The following is a 7,706-nucleotide window of genomic DNA, read 5'->3' on the forward strand; positions in this document are numbered from 1 at the left end:
TCTGTTCCCAAGGTAGAACGTGACCAAAAAGTGGAGATCAGTGAGGAAGATTTGGAGAGAAAACAAGAAAATATGAAAGCCATTTTGCAGGCATATCATTTTACAGGGCTCAGGGGTAAACTGACCAGCTGAGAAGTCTATATCTGCATCAGTACTGCTGTTGAGGAGAACCTATTGGATTCCTATTTTGTGGACCTTGTCATACAGAAGCCTCTCCAGATACATCACCATTCGGTCCCCGTCTTCCTTCCTCTAGAAGAAATAGCTGCAAAATATTTACAGACTGACATTCAGGGCTTCCTGTTCAGTCTCTGGGAGTATTTAAATGCTTACTCTGGATGGAAGAACCAGGCAAATCGACTTCAGAGTGACTTTGCAGCCTTTCTGAATGGGCCCCTGCAGAGAAACTCACTGTGCAACTTGCTGTCTTTTACTTACAAAGTGGATCCAAGGGATCAGTCTTTCCAATTTTATGCAAGATTGCTGTATAAGGACTTCACAATGACTCTTCCCACTGATGTCACTGTTACATATCAAGGATTGGAAGCATTGTCCATTTCCTGGGAAGAACAGCGTGCATCCCATGAAATTCTGTTCTGTACAAAACCTCTACATCAAGTGTTTGCTTCATTTGCAAAAACAGGAGAAAAGCTGGATGTGAGCCTGATCTCCTAGAAAATTTTTTTCACTGGAACATGTCAGAAGTGAGTGAACTGACAAGGTCCTGGGAACTGAAGACTTTGACCACCCCAGACTTCTTGCCTGAGGATCACCCTTATAATGAGAACAGATACCTACTTCTTTATCAGGATAAGGAACAAATCTGCATATAGACATTGGCATTTTGGGACAATTCCAAGATGGCCTGGTCACTTGTTATAGTGCCTAAAATCATCTATTCTTTTGAGGTATTGATTTGATCATCCATCTTGGTTGAAAATTAGAATGGTTTGTGGGTTGATAAAAGACAATTGATAAAGGAGGGAAATGGATCATTCACTCAAGAGTATTTCTAGCTTTTATGGAAGCTTTAAGTAATTCTGCCTCATTTTCCTGAGACATTTGAAAAGTTCTTAGAACGCTCCAGGTGAAGTAGAAGTAGTACAGTTAAGAACGAAAGTATGTATAATCTTTGGTTTGGAGCAATGTATACTATGCCACTGCTTTATAAATAATATGGTATGACAAAGCAATATTGATAAAGGAATTAGGGTTCGGTGTCTATAATACTATTTCCTAAAACATTTTAGTAGAGCATTGAATGTATTAAGTGCCCTATGACAAGCATGGTTGGAAATCTACCCATAAACTTGGTTGTTGCAAAGGGAAACAGGCCTTCCCCTCTCCATGTCTTCCATTCCCCTAGGCTGTTTAGTGAGCTGTTTTTCTCCCAGTAACCATTGGCCTCTGATCTGCTGGCGCTTCTTTTATTTATTTTTTTTTTTTGCAGTTTTTGGCCAGGGCTGGGTTTGAACCCACCACCTCCAGCATATGGGGCCAGTGCCCTACTCCTTTGAGCCACAGTCACCACCCACTGCTGGCACTTCTTGTTCCTTGGCTTTGGGTCAGTTCACAGATATAAAAACCTATATGTTTGGCCAACTTCTCCCATTTCAATTCCTGTCCTTCCCTTGCCCAGTCACAGGTATTATTGCTACCACTGCCCAAGGTCCAGAGCAGTATTCAGGCTTCCTTCTGAAAGTCACTTCTTAGACCTTGTGGTGGGAAAGTAACCTCCATGTGTGCAAAGGACAGTAACGCTGGCCTGTGCCACTCTGTAGATGGTAGGTAGCAGCTTACGAATAAAAGCGATGTCTCACTTGAAGCCCTTGCCTTCCAGGCATGTAGTGAGGACCAGTGGGCAGAGTTAGCAAAGCACTTTGCCCTTCTCAGATAAGCTGCAATGAAAAAAAAAAAAATCTTACCCCCACAATGAGCCTAGCCTTGAGTAATAAACAATGGTAGTCTATTGATGGAGGCAGGATAAGAATGTAGAGAGACACTTTTGTGTAGTACAGAAACTGAGACTGCTAAAAGTTGAAGATGGCACAAGCATAAACCTCCTAGCACTCCAGGACCCACACTAAGCATAACTTAGCAGCAGCCCATCACTGGAGGACTTTGAAGACTGTGATGGTGTTATAACAACCAGCCCCAAACCCATTTCAACTACCAGTTAGATTACTATAACACCCCCGCTAATGGCATGACAGAAGAAGAGACATACTCAGTTCTGGTTGAAAATAGTAGTATTTAGCTTCTACTGTCCTCCTACACACAGTATTCTGCATTCAATCAAAAAATTATGAGAAATCACTATACTTTATTACTTAAAAATGCTAATGATCATTCCAACGCTCAATGAGTCATAACCTTTTTGCTATTGGGGGGGGGGGTCTTACTGATCAGAGTGTGGGTTGCCGAAAGTTGGACTGGCTGTGGCAGTTTCTTAAGATAAGACAACAATTTAATTTGCCACATCAATTGATTCTTTCTTTTAAGAAAGATTTCTCTGTAACACTCAATGTTGTTTGGTAACATTTACCACAAACTTCTTCGAAAATTATAATCAGTCTTCTCAAACCTTACAGCTGCTTTATCAGCTAAATTTATGTAATATTCTAAACCCTTTGTTATCATTTCAACAATGTTCACAGCATCATCATCAGCAGTAGATCCCGTCTCAAGAAACCACTTCCCCAGCTCAGCACCAATAGCACAGTGGTTATGACACCAGCCACATACACTGAGGTTGGCGGGTTCCAACCCAGCCCCGCCCAGCTAAAACAACAATGACAATTGCAACAAAAAAACGATGGGATTTGTGGTGGGCGCCCATAGTCCCAGCTACTTGAGAGGCTCAGGCAAGAGAATTGCTTAAGCCCAAGAATTGGAGGTTGCTGTGAGCTGTGATGCCATAGCACTCTGCCAAGGGGGATATAGTGAGACTCTGTCTCAAAAAAAAGAAAAGAAACCAATACCCTTGCTCATCAATAAGAAGCAACTCCTAACTCATTCAAGTTTTATCATGAGATTACAGCAATTTAGTCTCATCTTAAAGTTCCATGTCTAATTCTGTTTCTTTTGCCATTTCCACATCTCTGGTGACTTCCTCCACTGAAGCCCTGCTGACCCCTGAAAGTCATTCATGAAGATTGGAATCAAATTCTTCCACACTCTTATTAAAATGTTAGTATTTTGCCCTCTTCCCATGAATCATGAATATGCTTACTGGCATCTGGAATAGTAAATTCTTTTCTTTTTTTTTTGAGACAGAATCTCACTGTGTCACCCTTGGTAAAGTGCTATGGTGTCACAGCTCACAGCAACCTCAAACTCTTGGACCTAAGCCATTCTCTTGCCTCAGCCTCCCAAGTAGCCGGGACTACAGAGCCCACCACAATGCCCGGCTACTTTTTGCTTATAGTTGTCATTTTTGTTTAGCAGGCCTGGGCTGAATTTGAACCTACCAGCCCCAGTGTCTGTGGCTAGTGCCCTAGCCACTGAGCCATGGGCACTGAGCCCTGTATGACTATTTTAATAGATGCCAAAGATTTGCAGTTGACAAAATTCAGCCTTAAAAACCTTTAACAAAATGGGTAAAGAAAGAACATAACTCAAAGTCCATATATGGCAAACCAATGGCTAACATACTGAACAGGGAAAAATGCAAGGCCATTATTCTAAGGACTGGAACAAGACAAGGATTCCCACTTGGATCACTGTTAATCACCATAATACTGGAAGTCTTGGCCAGAGATTTAGGTTAGAAAAGGAAATAAAAGACATCCAGGCTGGGCTCAGTGGCTCACAGCTGTAATCCTAGCATTCTGTGGACAAGGCAGGTGGATTGCTTGAGCTCAGGAGTTCTAGACTAGCCTGTCCAAGAGCGAGAACCTATCTCTACTTAAAAAAAAAATAGAAAAACTAGTTGTCATGGTGGTGCACACTTGTAGTTCCAGCTACTCAGGAAGCCGAGGCAGAAGGATCTCTTGAGCCCAAGAGTTTGAGGTTGCTGTGAGCTGTGATAACACCATGGCATTCTAGCCTAGGTGACAGAGTGAGACTATGTCTTAAAAGAAATAAAAGGCATCCAAATTGGAAAGAAGAAGACAGATTAGCTTTGTTAACAGATGACATGTTCTTATACCTAGAAAAACCTAGACTCCACAAAAATAGTATTAGAACTGATATACAAATTAATTCAGTAAAATTTTAGGATGCAAAGTCAACCTAGAAAATCAGTAGCATTTATATACATTAATAGCAAACAATCTGAAAACTCAAGAAAGCAATCCCATTTACAGTAACAATGAGAAATATAAAATACCTAGGAGTCAATCTAACCAATGAAGTAGAAGATCTATACAGGGAACACTATCAAACTCTGATGAAAGAAGTAGATGGGGACACAAAACAATGGACAGATAGTCTATGCTCATGGATTGGAAGAATTAATATTGTTAAAAAGATGATGTTACCCAAAGCAATTTACAGATTTGATACAATCTCTATCAAAATACCAGTGACAGGGCGGCGCCTGTGGCTCAGTGAGTAGGGCGCCGGCCCCATATACTGAGGGTGGTGGGTTCAAACCTGGCCCTAGCCAAACTGCAACAAAAGATAGCTGGGCGTTGTGTCGGGTGCCTATAGTCTCAGCTACTTGGGAGGCTGCGGCAAGAGAATCACCTAAGCCCAAGAGTTGGAGGATTCTATGAGCTGTGACGCCACGGCACTCTACTGAGGGAGACAAAGTGAAATTCTGTCTCTAAAAAAAAAAAAAACCAATGACATTCTTCACAGAAATAGAAAAAAAAAGTCCTAAAATTTATATGGAACCACAAAAGACCCTGAATAGCCAAAGCAAAAATAACAAAGCTGGCATCATGTTACCTGACCCAGAATTTACTACAAAGCTGTTGTAACCAAAACAGCATGGTACTGGCATAAAAACATACATAGACTTGGAACAGAATAGAGACCCCAGATAGAAATCCATGCATTTACAACCAACTCATCTTCAACAATAGTATGAAGGCCATGCAATGGTGAAAGGATATTATTTTCAACAAATGGTGCTAGAAAAACTGGATAACTATGTTTAGGGAATGAAACCTGATCACTATACCTTACCATATACAAAACTTAAAATGGAAAGACTTAAGTCTAAGGCCAAACACCGTGAAACCACCAGAAGAAAACATTGGGGAAAGGCTCCAGGATATTGGTCTGGGCAAATATTTCATTTTGCTTCATTTTACCTTCTGATTCTGTCCTCAGATGGGCAAAGATTTTTTGGTGTAAGACCTCAAAACCACAGGCAACCAAAGCAAAAATAGACAGTTGGGATTATATCAAGCTAAAAAAGAGACAACCCACAGAAGGGGAGAGTATATTTGCAAATTATCTATATGACAAGCAGTTAATAACCAGAGTATTAAGGAACCAAACCAACTCCAAAGTAAAGAAAAAATAATCCAGTTAGAAAGTAGACAAAATATCTGAACAGACATTTCTCAAAAGAACACATAAAGATGGCCGAAAACTGGCTCAGCGCCTGTGGCTCAACCGGCTAAGGCGCCAGCCACGTACACCTGAGGTGGCGGGTTCGAATCCCCAGCCCGGACCTGCCAAACAACAATGACGGCTGCAACCAAAAAAATAGCCGGGCGTTGTGGCGGGCGCCTGTGGTCCCAGCTACTTGGGAGGTGGAGGCAGGAGACTCGCTTGAGCCCAGGAGTTGGAGGTTGCTGTGAGCTGTAATGCTACGGCACTCTGCCCAGGGGGACAGCTTGAGGCTCCGTCTCAAAAAAAAAAAAAAGATGGCCGAAAACTGTATGAAAAATGTTCAACATTACTAATCATCAGAGAAATGTAAGTCAAAACCACAGCGCAATATCACCTCACCCTCGTTAAAATGGCTTGTATCAAAAAGATAAACAGTAATAGATGCTGGTGAGGATGCGGAGAGAGAAGAACTTTTCTGTGTTGTTGGTGGGACTGTATGTCCACTATGGAGAACAGTGTAGAGGTTCCTCAGAAACTAAAAATAGAGCTAAGGTATGATCCAGCAACTTTACTACTGGGTGTATATCCAAAGGAAAGAAAATCAGTATGTCAAAGAGATGTCTGCACTCTGGTATTTAGTGTAGCACTATTCGTAATTGCCAAAATGGACCCACAGACTGGAGTAGTGGTTCATGTCTATCATTCTAGTGTTTTCGGAGCCCAAGACAGGGCCAGCCTAGGCAGCATAGCAAGACTCTGTCTCTATAGGGGTAGAAAAAACTTAGCCAGATGTTATAGCACGTTCCTGTAGTCCTAGCTACTTGGCAAGGCTGAGGTGGGAAGATCACTTGATCCCAGGATTTCAAGTGAAATAAAACAAAACAAACAAAAATATATATATGGAACCATTAACAGCTGAATGGATAAGGAAAGTGTGGCAGATACACACAATGGAATATTATTCAGCCATAAGAAAGACTAAAATCCTGTCATTTGCAGCAACATGGATGTAACTGAGGTCATTATGTTAGGGGAAGTAAGCCAAGCACACAAAGACAAATATTGCATGTCGTCACTCATACGTGAGAGCTAAAAAAGTAGATATCATGAAGATACAGAGTAGATTGGGGGTTACCAGAGACCAGGAAGGGGGTTAAAGTAGAAGAGGGAACACTGCCAAACTCATACCAGAACCAGACAAAGATTTTAGAGGAAAAGAAGACTACAGGTCAATATCCCTCAGGAACACAGATGCAAACATCCTTAGTAAAATGTTAGCAAATGGAACTCAGTAATGCACAAAAAAGATAATAAGTCATGTTCAAGTGTTTATTCTAAGAATGCAAAAGTGGTTTGGCAACAAAAAATCATATTTCACCTTATCAACAGATCAGAAACAAATCATGATCATCTCGATAAATGTAGAAAAAGCTGTTGGCAAAATTCAACTTCCCTTCATGATTTAAAAAACACAGCAAGGTAAAAATAGTGGAGAAATTTCTCAACCTGAAGAAATCAACTCCAGTCTCATCCTTTTTGGCAAAAGACTGAATGCTTTCCCTCTCAGACTGGGAACAGAGCAAAGATATCTGCTCTCTTCACTTTGATTCAACATCATACTGAAAGTTCTAGCCAGTATTTTAAGGCAAGGAAAAAAAAAAAAACGAAAGGCACAGATTAAAAAGGAAGAAATAAAACTTCCTTTATTCATAGAAGTCATGTCCAACTATGTGGAAAATCCCAAGAGCCTATTTTTTTAACTTTCTGAAACTGAATAATCGAGTTCAGCAAGTTTGCAGGATACAAAATCAATATATAAAAATCAGTATTCCTATATGTAGTAATGAACTACTACTGTGTGTCCCTGAAAATAAGACACTGTCTTATATTTATTTTTTCTCAAGAAGACACACTCGGGCTTATTTTCAGGGGATGTCTTATTTTTATTAAGTTTAATATAGCAATATACATTTATTCAAATACAGTTAAGTCATCTTCTTCTAGAACCTGACAGGGGGAGCCGACTTTGTTGGTGGGGCTGGTGCTGGTGATGCGTGAACTCCTTTCCCCTAGCCGTTCTCATGTGCGCAATAGGATGCCTGCGACCGAGGTTAGGTTACCACACGCGTACCTCAGGGCTCAGAGAAAGGAGCTATGGCAGATAAAAGGCATTCCAGTCTTCCTTACTGCTCTGTGCC

General features: G+C 41.0%; 1 protein-coding gene and 1 pseudogene across 1 annotated transcript in view; both read left to right on the top strand.

The window, feature by feature from the left end:
- The window catches only part of LOC105886581, a 1,161-nt pseudogene extending 486 nt beyond the window's left edge, over nucleotides 1-675 (top strand).
- The window catches only part of ACBD6 (acyl-CoA binding domain containing 6), a 214,038-nt gene that overhangs the window by 198,304 nt on the left and 8,028 nt on the right, over nucleotides 1-7,706 (top strand). The gene's annotated exons all lie outside the window — the stretch shown is intronic.

This window comes from Otolemur garnettii, unplaced genomic scaffold (genome assembly GCF_000181295.1).
Source record: "Otolemur garnettii isolate 467f Iridium unplaced genomic scaffold, OtoGar3 scaffold00016, whole genome shotgun sequence".
In the NCBI taxonomy this organism is placed as follows: domain Eukaryota; kingdom Metazoa; phylum Chordata; class Mammalia; order Primates; family Galagidae; genus Otolemur; species Otolemur garnettii.